General features: G+C 41.6%; 1 pseudogene; it reads left to right on the forward strand.

Annotated features, from left to right (window-relative positions):
• The window catches only part of LOC126152860 (glutathione S-transferase 1-like), a 35,960-nt pseudogene extending 35,046 nt beyond the window's left edge, over nt 1-914 (forward strand).
• The last annotated feature ends 15,759 nt before the right edge of the window (nt 915-16,673 follow it).

Genomic DNA, 16,673 nt, shown 5'->3' on the forward strand with positions numbered 1-16,673 from the left:
GAATCAATCGCAATTCGAAGAATGATGTCTTATCGTATGTCATTATGTATTTTGCGCCAGACCATACTCACTATGCTGTAAGCACAGTAAATACGTCATGAGTTGGATTACTAAACACGTCTTTGATTACAGTTTTAATCGTTTCGGTTACGTGGTTGATTCTGTGGACACAATGTATAAAGTAAACGTTACATTATTAATGTCTTTCTACTTTTACTATCTGATTTTGTGTACCTTCTGTGTATTTTTATGTCTTGTACTTTTTAGAACCCACGTTCTTACTATATCGTTGCAGTTACTGAGATCTGCATTTACGTTAATTTCCTGTCAACAGCGGCCAAAATTTTATGGCGAACAGACGGATCCCAGCAGCATCGATAAAGTAAACGACGGTCTGGAAACTTTAAACCGAATGCTGGATGGCAAACAGTGGCTGGCAGGAGACAAGATCACACTTGCTGATTACGCGGTCGCTAATTCTTTGTCGGCATTAGAGGTAACGTAAAGCTATGAATTCAACTTCTAAAAAGTTAAGAACATACGAACAACCTATCTAATAAGAAATAGTTATATCTGATTTCAAACGCCCTGAGAGGTTGCATCAGATGATGCCGTCGAAACTTTTTCGCTTTAGTTCGGCAGAAATATCCTTTAAGTTCGAGTGACACCATCAGTCACAATTTCTATGAAACTCAGAAAAATTATTTAATTTAGACAACCAAAATAATTATGTTCAACAATTATTTGGATGCTGATGTTATCTCTCATTTTAGTATGTTCCAGAAAGTGGAACTGATCCTACGAAGCAGCCCAACATCAAGGAGTGGCTTCCACGTCTTGAAAGTTCTCACCCAAAATACGGAGAAAGCCTGAAAGAATTACGTGAGGGCTTTAAGAAAATGGCGCAGAAGTAAAAGCACTTACCATTTACAGATTTTGTATTTATTTAATAAAACTTTAAGATTTATCTAGTCAAATAAAGTTTATTAACAATATGTGCACATTATCTGCAAATAGCGGAACAGTTTCAAGAATGAATTTTTAAATATGCAGCGTACGGAGTGTGCGTTGTTCCGAAAATTCCTTACAGATTAACAGTATGTGAAACTCGAAATATTTTCCTTCTCTGTGTCTATCAGTAACCGTAACTGACAGTGGTTTTAACTGTTGCCTGTGGTAAGGCGAATAAGTTCACATTTGTTACAACAGAGTGCTAGAGTGTTCGTCTCTGCTGAAGATGGGGATGATATGACCTTGACGAGCACCTTAAGCCCAATTTCAGCAAACTTCTTTATGGAAAAAAGTCTAACAATAGGCACAGAGAAATGTTGTCAAAAAGAACGGACGTCTGGCTGCTTTACGTAGATGACACCTTCGTGTTTTGCAGACAATGGCAAAGAGAAATTAGTGTGTATTCATAAACTCCTTAATAAAAATAGTACTAAGATTGAGCTCGTCAAGCAGGGAGAGGCAAATGGCAAATTAATGCAAATTTAATGAAAATTCTCTGTGTACTAGTTTCACGAAAGATAATGGTAGCTTGGGCCCTCAGGAACGGACCATTACTTACATTGGGATTCAAATTACCATGCGCAGCAATAGTGTAGCGCTATAGAAACGTTTGCAAATAGAGGGAGTCAGTAAGATTTGTAAACCAGAGCAGCTCGACGTAGAAGTGGATTATCTGGCTCCAGCGCTAATGAATATCTGCTATCCGTCTGTTGAAAGAAGAGCGTTGAGACCAACACATAAAGTTTGTAGTTGTGTACTGCTGTCACCAAACGACTAAGTTTTCCTCTCGTTTATTAAAGACGTATCTGACGCCACAGGGAAGAGAGTTAAGGCCAACACATAAATATGGTAGTTGTGTACTGCTGTCTCCAAAAGCCTAAGTTTTCCTGTCTTCATTAAAGTCGCAGCTGACGCCATAGGGAACATCCTGAAGAAACGCAACATCACCGTAGTGCACAAACCCACATCACAGATGACTTACATTAGGTCCGGCCACGAAACAAAAAATCACTGTAGCGAGCAGGAGTTCACAGAATACTACGCAGTTACGGAGACCACGTGCTAGGTTGTGGACGCACACATGTTCAAAATGTGTGTGAAATCTTATGGGACTTAACTGCTAAGGTCATCAGTCCCTAAGCTTGCACACTACTTAACCTAAATTATCCTAAGGAGAAACACACACACCCATGCCTGAGGGAGGACTCGAACCTCCGCGGGGACCAGCCACACAGTACGCACACATGCACCATGCGTGTGATTACCCTTGGTCGAGCCTTCCATCTGTCTGTCTGGCGTTTGTCACCCACTTTGGGACGCTGTTCCATTTGCTCATTTCGCCCGTCACTGCCGCTATTATTGCAACGCTCGCGATTACAGCGGCTGTTTTCGTCTCCATTGTCTATCGCTATTAACTTTACCCTGCTGGCGTTACGTTTTACCTTCACTCTCAGCTTCTTGACAGGTGATGAAGCACCACGTGTGTCTATTTTAGTAACTGTTACAAGTTGTTGTCTAATATCCTCTGGCAGCTTGAAGTTAATAAATGTGGGCCGAGTGGTTCTAAGCGCTTCAGTGTGGAACCGCGCGATCACTACGGTCGCAGGTTCGAATCCTGCCTCGTCCACGGATGTGTGTGATGTCCTTAGGTTATTTAGGTTTAAGTGGTTCTAAGTTCTAGGGGACTGATGACCTCAGATGTTAAGTCCCGCCGGCCGAAGTGGCCGCGCGGTTCTGGCGCTGCAGTCTGGAACCGCGAGACCGCTACGGTCGCAGGTTCGAATCCTGCCTCGGGCATGGATGTGTGTGATGTCCTTAGGTTAGTTAGGTTTAACTAGTTCTAAGTTCTAGGGGACTAATGACCTCAGCAGTTGAGTCCCATAGCGCTCAGAGCCATTTGAACCATTTTGTTAAGTCCTATAGTGCTCAGAGTCATTTGAACCATTTAATAAATGTGGCCACATCTTGAGGTTTAAACGGATCTTTGAGATACCGATTCAACTCGCAGTATTAATGTTAGAAGTATGTTAAACTCTTGTCGCTATTCCTTGTGAACGCCTACACCTGCAATGTCTCATGGCGGATGTTCTATGTGGAAGTTTCTCCTGTAATTCCTTTATTGAGTGGCAGAGTTCACTTGGCTTCATGAAAGAGCATTTTAATGTAATCTAATTAAAAAGTAGCTATTTTTCCTTCTCTCATTCCATTGGTTTGGCAGAAATCCTTCGAACTGTTCGATGGAAACAGCCAGGTACGTTTTTCCCATGGGCTATGTGGATGTGGTGCGATCACCTTGCTGAATCATTTGCGTCTTCACGCTCAGGCGCCTTACTTCCGTAATTATTTGAGAAGACGACGATCGCTAGTATGATCTGTCTGGGACGCTCAGTTATTTCTCGATCCTCTTCGACTGTTTCACCAGCCCTTCTCATTAAGTGGCCTGAATTTTATACCACTTCATTTGATACTGCTTTTTCCATTACCAGAATTCGTTTAGTTTCTTGTGTTGCAAGCTCCATACAGATTGTTTGCAAGTCAAAGTTGGTTACCGTCACCTTATTCCACAGCTCTGTTGAATTCCGTTCTGTTTCCTTTAACTCTAACTCTGACGCTGCAATCCAGCCCATTTTTTCCCCTAACAGTTCAGTAGGTAAACCGACCTGTTCGTGTTCAACTACTGTTTGCGACCACCAACATCTGACACCGTTTGCCGACACTCAAGCAATTGGTCCTACAGTTTTCTTTCCGTATCAGCTAATCGTTGAGTCAGGGCTTGATCTCAGTCCAGCTCCCTCTGTTCGCGTATTGCATTGTGTTCAGACAATTCCTTTTGTTTCTTTTGCTCCCAGCTCATTCGTTACTATGATGTTTGGGAATAAATTCTCAAAAGTAAGTCTGTCACTTGATAGGACATCCTCTATATTACTGTTAATATTCTGCCGTGGAAATCAAGTTATCTTCCCTGCAATGACTGCTATTCTGTTCCTCTTTGAGGTTTTCTACGGTATCATTCATATCGTTCTCAACAGGAATTTCCCTTCCAGTTTTAAACTAACCGGAAGATTTCCAAAACGCACAACTATATGATCAAGTGTTTTCTGGCTCCGATTCTCTTCATACGATTTCCTCTGCAACGCGCACCAACACAAAAATATTCAAAAACTATATCCCCAGCGCACAATACGTGTTGTTGTTGCGTCCTTCAGTCCGAAGACTGGTTTGATGCAGATCTTCATGCCAGTCCACTTTGCGTGGCTCTTCATCTCTGAATAACTACTGCAACCTACATCTTCCTGATTCTGCTAATTGCATTCATCTCTTGGCACCTCTCACTCTTCCCTTCAATACTAATTAGTGATCCCTTAATGACTCAGAATGTGTCCTATCAACCGATGCCTTCCTATCGTAAAGTTGTACCACGAATTTCTTTTCTCCCCGTTTCTTTCCTCATTGTTTACAAGATCTACTCATCTAATCTTCAGCATTTTTCTGTAGCGTCACATTTCAAAAGCTTGCAATCCCTTCTTGTCTAAACCGTTTATCGCCAACGTTTCACTTCCATGCATGCCTGTACTCCACACAAATACCTTCAGAAAATCTATATTCGTTTTAACAAATTTCTTGTCTTGAGAAATGCATTTTTTGCCGTCGTGAGTCTTCATTTTTTTCCTCTCTGCTCCTGTCATCATCGGATCTTTTACTGCCCTAATAGCAAAACTCATCTACCACTTAAAGTATCTCGTTTTCTAATCTAGTTTCTTCGGCATCACTTGATTTAATTCGACTGCATTCCAATATGGTTGTTTTGCTTTTGTTGATGTTCATACCGTCCAGCTGCTCCTCCAAGTCCTTTGCCGTCTCTGGCGGAGTAACAGCGTCAACGGCGAGCCTCAAAGTTTTCTTCTATCTGAACTTTAATTCCTACTCTAAATTTTTTTTGTTGTCTTTACTGAATCTTACACATACAACAATTAGTCACCTACAACAGTCACACATCCCTGTCACAAATGCCGCCCAGAAACAAAAAGTCAATATTTTTATTTTAAAAGAGAGCATGGCAAATGACAGTTAAATAAAAGTCCCTTCCAAACAAAGATACGTAATAAGACACTCAAAACAACTACATACAATTAAACACATCTATAGTTACTTGTTGAAATGGCTCATATTCTAAACTCTTTGGTTTTCTTAATGAATCTCTGTTTGTTTTTGTACTATAATTCTCTTTATAGTTGATTTTCCCCTATCGATGTCACATCACATACTCCACACAGGGTGTCGTGTCTTGAATGTGAATGTTGCTCTTTTCCGTTCATGTACGGGCGTCCTGACAGGGTCATTACGTGCGATGTTATACGGCTTGTAGAATAGGGATTTAAAACGATGTTGTATTGTGCTTGTGCATGCCGGTTCCGAACACTCAAGAATCCAGCAGACTGATCTGCTTCCTACTGCTCCAGCACAATCACCCCGCCCCCCCCCCCCCCCCGCCCCCACCGTAAACTTCCCTCTGTGCGCTGTTGCAGAACGGAAACGCCCAACACTCTGCATACCACATGTGTTAAACATGAGCAGGAACTAATAAAAAACGACTGGGTTGCTATCTGGTTCCCAGCGCGAAATAAACCAAACTAACTCAGGATAAGGTTCCTTTTTTTTCTTAGGAGTAGGTACCTGGTAAAACCGGAACCCTTATAGAATCGTCTATCTGTCTGTACGTCTCTTAAGAAGCATATTTTTCAGAAGTGTTTAGAGGTATCATGTTGAAATTTATGTCAAATACTGTGATCTGCTGTCTCCTGGCGGTGTATGAAATTGAAGCTTCTACGTCAATGCAGTCAAAAGATATGGCGGTAATATATTTTGATATAAAATCACTCATTAAACGCTATATGGTACTTCCTGTTCGCCTAGGATCTTGAAATTTTGGCAAGAAGCGAGGTTTCAAAGTACAGCAAAAGCAGAAAAACAGAATTTTATAGACACGTGGCATTTAAGTGTTAATACAAACTAACGCGCTTACGTGATAAGTGGATGTTTCGTTATGTTTCACTTTTGAGCTATTAGCTAATAACTGTTATGCGTCACCCCTAATTCAATTCCTCGAGCAGAAGTGGGTGGATTAAACATCTGAGCTGAAAACGTTGTAGAACGGAAACGGTCGGTTTCCGATAATGGGTTCCTTCTCAAAATGTTCTGTACTCACTCCCCTCTAAAAGCCCTAGAAGTTCGCAACGGGAATTTCTGAACACCTTGTATACATTATTAAGTTTGTACCGAACTCACAGTGCTCGAGTCTTACTCACACATGGCGAATTTGTTTTCAAACTTGTCACACCAGACAGTCACCTTCAGTAGTTACTTTTCGGATGCCATATGTATACACAGATGCCCCCCCCCCCCAAAAAATAAAAAAAACCTGGTACAGGCATGCGTATTAAAATACAGAGATATGTAAACAGGCAGAATAAGGCGCTGCGGTCGGCAATGCCTATATAAGACAACAAGTGTCTGGCGTAGTCAATAGGTCGGTTACTGCTAGTACAATGGCAGGTTAACAAGATTTAAGTGAGTTTGAACGTGGTGTTATATTCAACGCACGAGCGATGGGACATAGCATCTCCAAGGTAGAGATGAAATGAGGCTTTTCCCGTACGACCATTTCACGAGTGTACCGTTAATATCAGGAATCCGATGAAACATGAAATTTCTGACATCGCTGCGGCCGGAAAAATATCCTGCAAGAACGGGACGAACAACGACTGAAGAGAACCATAACAACGTGACAAAAGTGGAACCATTCCGCGGACTGCTGCAAATTTCAGTGCTGGGACATCAACAAATGTCAGCGTGCGAAACATTCAAGGAAACATAATCGATATGGGCTTTCGGTGCCGAAGGCTCACTCGTGTACCCTTGATGACTACACGACACAAATCTTTACTCCCCGCCTGGACCCGTCAACACCGACATTCGACTGATGATGGCTGGAAACATATTGCCTGAGTGGACGAGCCTCGTTTCAAACTGTATTGAGCTGATAGACGTGTATGGTTATAGAGACTTCCATGGACCCCCCATGTCAGCAGGGGACTGTTCAAGCTGGTGGAGGCTCTGTAATGGTGTGGGGCGTGTGCAGCTGGAGCGATATGGGACCCATCATAGGTATAGATACGACTCTGACAGGTGACACGTACGTAACCATCCTGTCTGATCACCTGCATCCATTCATGCTCATTGTGCATTCTGACAGACTTGGGCAATTCGAGCAGGACACTGTGAAGCCCCACACGTCCATAATGCTACAGTGGCTCCAGGAACACTGTTATAGGTTTAAACACTTCCGCTGGCCACCAGACTCCCCAGACATGAACATTATTGAGCAACGTCCTGTTCAGAAGACATCTCCCACGTTCGTAGGGGCACTACACAATATTATGCAGGTGTACTAGTTTCCTTTGCTCTTGAGTGTATGTTACACTAATAGTCTGCACTAGAATGGCAAGGTCTCCAATTATTTCTGGATAGGGAAAACCAACGCCAATGGAGCACGGTAACTCATACACAACAACTCACTAATGTTGCGACCCACTGCAAATAAACCTATCCACCAGCTCATGGGCGCCAAGACAGAAGACTTGCATGCCCGCCCCTCACGAGTTCCCAGGATGAAGTGTTTCGTTCCGGCCGGTAACGTACTCAGACTAGTTCGCGCAACGAATGTTAGTGCCATCCACTCAGGGACGGGTACTTCCTTTCACGCTACTTTAGCTTTGAATGCGATTTTATAATAGCTGCGCCTCTGAAATAGCAATCAATATGATGACGTGGCAGGAGATCGACTTCCTTTGCCTACACCTCTCGAATTTAGGAATCAGTTTTTATATTAAAGAGGATATACACAATTTAAATGACAGTTGTGATTCGCTAGCTCAGTTTTTGGTGGGCTCCAGTACCTTTTGCTAGGCTGGCTGGACCGTTGACTCTCACACAATGGAGATCAATGACTGAGCCTGTTGCTGCCCTGTCGGCGAAATCCGCCGCTTCGCATTCCTGCTGATCGTTCACGAAGGGCTTTGGTGTCTCCTGAAATTCAGGCAACCTCTCTGGCCGACTTTTCACTTCTGCATACGTCCTCACAATATTTTTGTGCTCTATCACAGTAACTCCTACCCCCATGAACCATGGACTTTGCCGTTGGCGGCGAGGCTTGCGTGCCTCAGCGATATAGATGGCCGTGCCTTAGGTGCAACCACAACGGAGGGGTATCTGTTGAGAGGCCAGACAAACGTGTGGTTCCTGAAGAGAGACAGCAGCCTTTTCAGTAGTTGCGGGGGGGCAACAGTCTGGATGATTGACTAATCTGGCCTTGCAACACTAACCAAAACGGCCTTGCTGTGCAGGTACTGCGAACGGCTGAAAGCAAGAGGAAACTACAGCCGTAGTTTTTCCCGAGGGCATGCAGCTTTACTGTATGGTTAAATGATGATGGCGTCCTATTGGGTAAAATATTCCGGAGGTAAAATAGTCCCCCATTCGGATCTCCGGGCGGGGACTACTCAAGAGGACGTCGTCATCAGGAGAAAGAAAACTGGCGTTCTACGGATCGGAGCGTGGAATGTCAGATCCCTTAATCGGGCAGGTAGATTAGAAAATTTAAAAAGGGAAATGGATAGCTTGAAGTTAGATACAAAACCAAATAGGGGTAATGCAGGAGTAGGTTTAATAATGAACAAAGCTACTACCAACAGCATAGTGAACGCATTATTGTGGCCAAGACAGACACGAAGCCCATGCCAACTACAGTAGTACAAGTTTATATGCCAACTAGCTCTGCAGATGATGAAGAAATTGATGAAATGTGTGATGAGATAAAAGAAATAATTCAGGTAGTGAAGGGAGACGAAAATTTAATAGTCATGGGTGACTGGAATTCGACAGTAGGAAAAGGGAGAGAAAGAAACATAGTAGGTGAATATGGATTGGGGCTAAGAAATGAAAGAGGAAGCCGTCTGGTAGAACTTTGCACAGCGCATAACTTAATCATAGGTAACACTTGGTTCAAGAATCACAAAAGAAGGTTGTATACACGGAAGAATCCTGGAGATACTAGAAGGTATCAGATAGATTATATAATGGTAACACAGAGATTTAGGAACCAGGTTTTAAATTGTAAGATATTTCCAGGGGTAGATATGGACTCTGACCACAATCTATTGGTTATGAACTGTAGATTAAATCTGAAGAAACTGCGAAAAGGTGCGAATTCAAGGAGATGGGACTTGGATAAACTGACTAAACCAGAGGTTGTACAGAGTTTCAGGGAGAGCATAAGGGAATAATTCACAGGAATGGGGGAAAGAAATACAGTAGAAGAAGAATGGGTAGCTCTGAGGGGTGAAGTAGTGAAGGCAGCAGAGGATCAAGTAGGTAAAAAGACGAGGGCTAGTAGAAATTCTTGGGTTAGAGAAGAAACATTGAATTTAATTGATGAAAGGAGGAAATATAAAAATGCAGTAAATGAAGCAGGCAAAAGGGAATACAAACGTCTCAAAAATGAGATAGACAGGAAGTGCAAAATGGCTAAGCAGGATGTAGAGTCTTATCTCACTAGGGGGTAAGGTAGATAATGCCTACAGGAAAATTAAAGAGACCTTTGGAGAAAAGTGAGCAGCTTGTATGAATATCAAGAGCGCAGATGGACACCCAGTTCTAAGCAAAGAAGGGAAAGCAGAAAGGTGGAAGGAGTATATAGAGGGTCTATACAAGGTCGATGTTCTTGAGGGCAATATTATGGAAATGCAAGAGGATGTAGATGAAGATGAATGGGAGATACGATACTGCGTGAAGAATTTGAGAGAGCACTGAAAGACCTGAGTCGAAACAAGGTCCCAGGAGTAGACAACATTCCATTGGAACTACTGACGGACTTGGGAGAGCCAGTCCTGACAAAGCTCTACCATCTGGTGAGCAAGATGTATGAGACAGGTGAAATACCCTCAGACTTCAAGAAGAATATAATAATTCCAATCCCAAAGAAAGCAGGTGCTGACAGATGTGAAAATTACCGAACTATCAGTTTAATAAGTCACAGCTGCAAAATACTAACGCGAATTATTTACAGACGAATGGAAAAGCTGGTAGAAGCCGACCTCGGCGAAGATCAGTTTTGATTCCGCAGAAATGTTGGAACACGTGAGGCAATAGTGACCCTACGACTTATCTTAGAAAATAGATTAAGGAAAGGCAAACCTATATTTCTAGCATTTGTAGACTTAGAGAAGGCTTTTGACAATGTTGACTGGAATACTCTCTATCAAATTCTAAAGGTGACAGGGGTAAAATACAGGGAGCGAAAGGCTATTTACAATTTGTACAGAAACCAGATGGCAGTTATAAGAGTCGAGGGGCATGAAAGGGAAGCAGCGGTTGGGAAGGGAGTGAGACAGGTTTGTAGCCTGTCCCCAATGTCATTCAATCTGTATATTGAGCAAGCAGTGAAGGAAACAAAAGAAAAATTCGGAGTAGGTATTAAAGGCCATGGAGAAGAGATAAAAACTTTGAGTTTCGCCGATGACATTGTAATTCTGTCAGAGACAGCAAAGGGCTTGGAAGAGCAGTTGAACGGAATGGACAGTGTCTTGAAAGGAGGATATAAGATGAACATCAACAAAAGCAAAACGAGGATAATGGAATGTAGTCGAATTAAGTCGGGTGATGCTGAGGGAATTATATTAGGAAATGAGACACTTGAAGTAGTAAAGTAGTTTTGCTATTTGGGGAGCAAAATAGCTGATGATGGTCGAAGTAGAGAGGATATAAAATGTAGACTGGCAATGGCAAGGAAAGCGTTTCTGAAGAAGAGAAATTTGTCAACATCGAGTATAGATTTAAGTGTCAGGAAGCCGTTTCTGAAAGTATCTGTATGAAGTGTAGCCATGTATGGAAGTGAAACGTGGGCGATAAATAGTTTGGACAAGAAGAGAATAGAAGCTTTCTAAATGTGGTGCTACAGAAGAATGCTGAAGATTAGATGGGTAGATCACATAACTAATGAGGAGGTATTGAATAGAATTGGGGGAAGAGGAGTTTGTGGCACAACTTGACAAGAAGAAGGGACCGGTTGGTAGGACATGTTCTGAGACATCAAGGGATCACAAATTTAGCATTGGAGGGCAGCGTGGAGGGTAAATATCGTAGAGGGAGACCAAGAGATGAATACACTAAGCAGATTCAGAAGGATGTAGGTTGCAGTAAGTACTGGGAGATGAAGAAGCTTGCACAGGATAGAGTAGTATGGAGAGCTGCATCCAACCATTCTCAGGACTGAAGAAACAACAACACAACATCACAGTAACTGACATTAAACTTGCTGTCTCCTTTGATATTTGCTCCATCCCATTATACCAGCAATTACTACGACGTGTGACCTGTTGTTGTTGTTGTGGTCTTCAGTCCTGAGACTGGTTTGATGCAGCTCTCCATGCTACTCTAGCCTGTGCAAGCTTCTTCATCTCCCAGACCTGTCAGACAGGAAATCACCAATGCAGTCATACACGCCATAGGTCTGAAGTTTCATTAGAAGCTGTTTGTGAGTAACGGTTTTATAAGCCTTCTGTCAATCTCGAATCATAGGAACAATCTGAGAGTCATTATCACAATTATTTTGAGTCGTTGATTACATATACATTTGATTAAGAGTACTACTTGCAGTCCTAGCCATCTTCAGCTTTGTTACATCAGCTATAAAGATGACTACGTTTTACCCCTGTTTTATAACAAACAAAAATATAGCCACGAAGTGCAGACATACTAATTCTTCCCTGCACTCGACACCATATGTAATTTGTCGTACGTTTTTCTGTAATGCACGTTTACGTCAAATTAGTAAGTGCAATAGATGAATGGTATAGGCATCTTCATGTAGTACTACATGGACAAATCGATGGCGTGCTTCGTAATGTTTGTTCACTGAATAACGTACTACTAAAGTAAAGAACTGTTTAAAAATCAGTGACTATAATGAAAATACTAATACTTTCTATACGAAAGATGAAACACGTGTGGATTGAATTATTAGCATCGCAGCCCACAAATTGCAGATTTGTTTATTACAAACAGGTATGCAGCTCTGAACGCTACTACAGAAAAGTAACAATGTTATGGATGAATAGCTGACCTGCCGGAGTTATGGTAGAGGTGAAGTCTTGTTCGGTCAGATGAAGATTAAACAATGCAAAATTATTCACCAGTGTAGCTAAGTGTGGCAAGATATGCAAGGAGGAGCAGAATGCCAATTTACAAGACTGTTTTCAGCTTTGATGAGACACCAAATGATGTTTCTCAACAGGAGATTCTCAGTGGGCCAATAACTTTTGTTGGCTGTAAAATTAATTTTTCTTGTACAACAAATGAGGTGTTGTTTTCTTCACTAAGGAATTCACGTCCATTTTATTTGTGTCACTAAAAGGTACTGCAAAATAGAAACACGAAAATTCTGCTGGTATTACGTGATGAACAGTCATTCCTCATCTCAGAACAAACTGCTTCTCCCACTGAATGAGGTCACTATAATTTTTCTTATCCTAAACGACTCCAAGATCCTTTGTTCTAGTCCAAGCCCTGAAACATGGATAACAGCCAGCTTTGAGGTGCCTATATATTTTCTTGAGGAACTGTCAAAACTGATGCTTTCTACTGCTATATATAAGGATTTGCATCTGCCCGAACAGTTCGAAGACGCTTGCAGCAGAATGGACTATTAGCTCGGAGACCATGGCTGCGGTTACCCTTGACGCTGCATCACAGACAGGAGCGCCTGCGATGGTGTACTCAACGACGAATCTGGGTGCAGTTTCTGTTTACAGCATCTTGATGGTCGCATCCGCTTTTGACGACATCGCGGTGAACGCACGTTGGAAGCGTGTATTCGTTATCGCCATACTGGCGTATCACCTGGCGTGAAGGTATGGGGTGCCATTGGTTACACGTCTCGGTCACCTCTTGTTCGCATTGACGGCACTTTGAACAGTGGACGTTACATTTAAGATGTGTTACGACCCGTGGCTCTACCCTTCATTCGATCCCTGCGAAACCCTACATTTCAGCAGGATAATGCACGACCGCATGTTGCAGGCCCTGTACGGGCCTTTCTGGATACAGAAAATGTTCGACTGCTGCCCTGGCCAGCACATTCTCCAGATTTGTCACCAATTGAAAACGTCTGGTAGAACGTCTGGTCAATGGCGGCCGAGCAACTGGCTCGTCACAATACGGCAGTCACTAATCTTGATGAAGTGTGGTATCGTGTTGAAGCTGCATGGGCAGCTGTACCTGTACACGCCATCCAAGCTTTGTTTGACTCAGTGCCCAGGCGTATCAAGGCCATTATTACGGCCAGAGGTGGTTGTTCTGGGTACTGATTTCTAAGGATCTATGCACCCAAATTGCGTGAAAATGTAATCACATGTCAGTTCTAGTATAATATATTTGTCCAATGAATACCCGTTTATCATCTGCATTTATTCTTGGTGTAGCAATTTTGATGGCCAGTAGTGTCGATGACCGCATCGTCTGCAAAAAGTACGTGGCTACTACTAATATTGTCTATCAGGTCACCAGTAATATACTGCATAAACAGCACAGGGTTACGTCTGAAATTACTTCTACATTTATCATTGTCTCTCCAACCCAGGTAACACACTCCATCGTCCCTATGTAGAAATCATCAGACCTATCACAAATTTTGTATGATATCCCATATGATTGTACTTTCGATAATAGGTGGTGCTGAGTCATATGCTTTTCGGAATAGGAGAAATATTTCATCCGATTTTCTCTGTCCATGGCTTTTAGAATGTCAAGTAAGAAGAGACAAGTTGTGTTTCGTATGACCAATATTTTCTAAATCCTTTTTTATAGGCCCAGAGTATGTCTTTCTGTTCGAGATAGCTAATTACTTTCGTTCTAAGAGTCCGCGGTAGATGGATATCAGAGGTTTTGGACGATATTTTTGTGAATTACTCTTTGTACCCTTCTTGTGGACGGGTGTGACTTTTGCTTTCTTTCAACCACTGAGTAAAGTTTTCTGTTCACTGGATCTGCAGTTTGTTACGATCGAAGGACGGATCAACTCTGCCGCTAATTTTGTATAGAATGTAATAGTGCTTATATCGGGCCCTGCAGCATTACTTGGCTTTAGCAGCTTCGGCTGTTTCTAAACGCCACTGACACTAACACCTACTGTACTATAGGGAGCAGAGGCTATTTTCTTACTCCCAGTCTTCTGTTCAGGTATGTTTATTGTATTAATTTTATTTGAAACTCAGGCACTTTAGCACTGTTTTCGACGTGATTTGTCACCTTAAGTATATCCTGTTAATATACCCCAGCATCCTCTAATGCGGTAATAAAAAGGCTGCCAGGTACATGTAAAACATAAAGACATTCGATAAATTGCCAAATATACTCAAATCAGTCAAGGAAATTGTCAGACAACGGGATAGGTCCTCTGAATCACCAAATTAGATTGAATTTACAGTCACCTAGCTCCATTTATTGGATATATGACTTTGTACAATAGCCAGAATATTCCACACTCCTTTCTTATGATCAGCTGAGATTCATCCCAAAATTTTTATTTATGAGCATATGAGTGTGGTACAAGTATGAAAATATTGTGTTTTAGCACAACCCTTCTTTAAGCTACTGAAATGATCTCTATGTGTCTGCACAATAACGGTAATCTATTTTTAGTTAGCACTTAGGCAGCCCCACATACAACGTGCTTCTCCAACACAAATTCATTTCATCGTCAACACATGGCACTCAGCAACAAGTATGCAACAAGACCTATCTATGAACAGATTTTTCAGCACCAACCAGGCACATAACACCCTTCAGTTCCCAGTGGTAGCATCTTACGGAGATGCCACTTGCACAGTGAGTCAATTTAATCTGCTAAAAGGCAATATCTCTTACACCTGATGCTGGAAAGTACTGAAAATGATATATTAATAGAGAAAACTCACGCCAACGATGACACGGATCATTACAGAAGAGGAAGCTTATATGGATATATTATGGTTGGGGCCATAAATCATAAACAATGCGGCGTTGCAGTACGTGTCAAGTCCCATCTGACTGGTTACAAAGCAAGTTATCAAGAGAGAACAGCAAATGCCTTTGTTCTGGCTGTAGAGATGGTTGACACTACAACTGCAAATATTTACAAGCCTCCGCAAGTCAGTTGTCCACTTCACTCTTTGAAAACAGGTATTACTGTGCCTATTGGAGTACCAACGTATATTACAAGGTGGCTACAATTTTTGTAAAACCAAGACAAAAATGAAAAGTTGCTTATTATTCCCGCCAGTGGTTACATAATCCTTAGACACGGAATTAGTAGGCGTATTTAATACCTATACACACTTTACATCCCTCAGCACATTTGCAACAAAAATTCAAACAATTCAAAGAATATACAAATTCAAAGATTTTAAATTTCCAAATGTACGTAGATATTACTGCTTCTAAGATGATACAAAGATGTTACATTTTTATTTATACATAGATGCCATTAGCAAAACCGTTTGTGTCTGCTGACCTCAGATGAGACCTTACGTTGTAAAAAGGTTGTAACTTCTATTTATTATTTTATCCACTGGAAGTGGTTGGTGAAAGCCTGTGACTGTGAACAGTATGGGTCTGTTTGTAGCTTAACTTTTTCTGCTTCAGGTCACGACTTTGTTTTTGTATACCTCTTGCACAATATGGTACAGGAAATGATTCCCATACTCAAGTGCGTTTTTCGAGCACTATGCCGGTTATTCGTGACGTCTCCAATGTGTGAGGTGCTGGATCGTTCCGTTGTCATTACTGTAAAAACAAGCGCAGGTTTTACCTAATGATTAACAACAACAAAACTGTAAGGAGAAGTGGTTTCCAAATTCGCCGTTAACTCTATATAAAGATCGATCATTAATTAAAAATTGCTCGTGTTTTTACAGTAAATACAAAAGAGTAATAATCAACTCACACATCAGAAACATGGTGAATAAATAATGCAGAAAGCGGGAACGCACTTGAAACTGGGGATCATTAACCGAAATGCTTCATGCTCAATATAAACAAAAAGAAAATCATGACTGGCAGCAGAAGAAGTTATTTCATAAACAAACCCAAAGCTATAACTTTTGAATCCTTGCTTATATATAGAGTACTATTCCTTTAGTGTGTCAATTTAGGTGCATATCGTTCGTTAGCTACTCAGGATTTGTCAAAGTAGTGCTCTTTGTAGCGAGTAGAAAGTTCTTCCTGTTTGGACTATGTCGAATACAGGGTAACTGATGCACTGTAATCTATATATTGTACTACATTCTGTTACTGGCGATTTTATGTTTACTGTCTTAGGCACGTGATGTACAAGTCTGTTGTTTGAGAAGAAAGATATTTCATAATGATGTTTCTGAAGAGTTAATAGTATTTTGTGATGCTGCGTGTAAGTAGGGGATGCTTGTGAAGATTTGTGTTGTGTCCGTTGTTTTTCCTGTAGCGTTTCTGTTACTGATGTTACGCTGTATTTCTTGGACATTTTGTCAGTCTATTTACTGGGTACTCATTATTCATTGCAACTGTTCTGATTTTGTCGATGTCTTATGTTA

Source organism: Schistocerca cancellata, chromosome 2 (genome assembly GCF_023864275.1).
Source record: "Schistocerca cancellata isolate TAMUIC-IGC-003103 chromosome 2, iqSchCanc2.1, whole genome shotgun sequence".
NCBI lineage: Eukaryota > Metazoa > Arthropoda > Insecta > Orthoptera > Acrididae > Schistocerca > Schistocerca cancellata.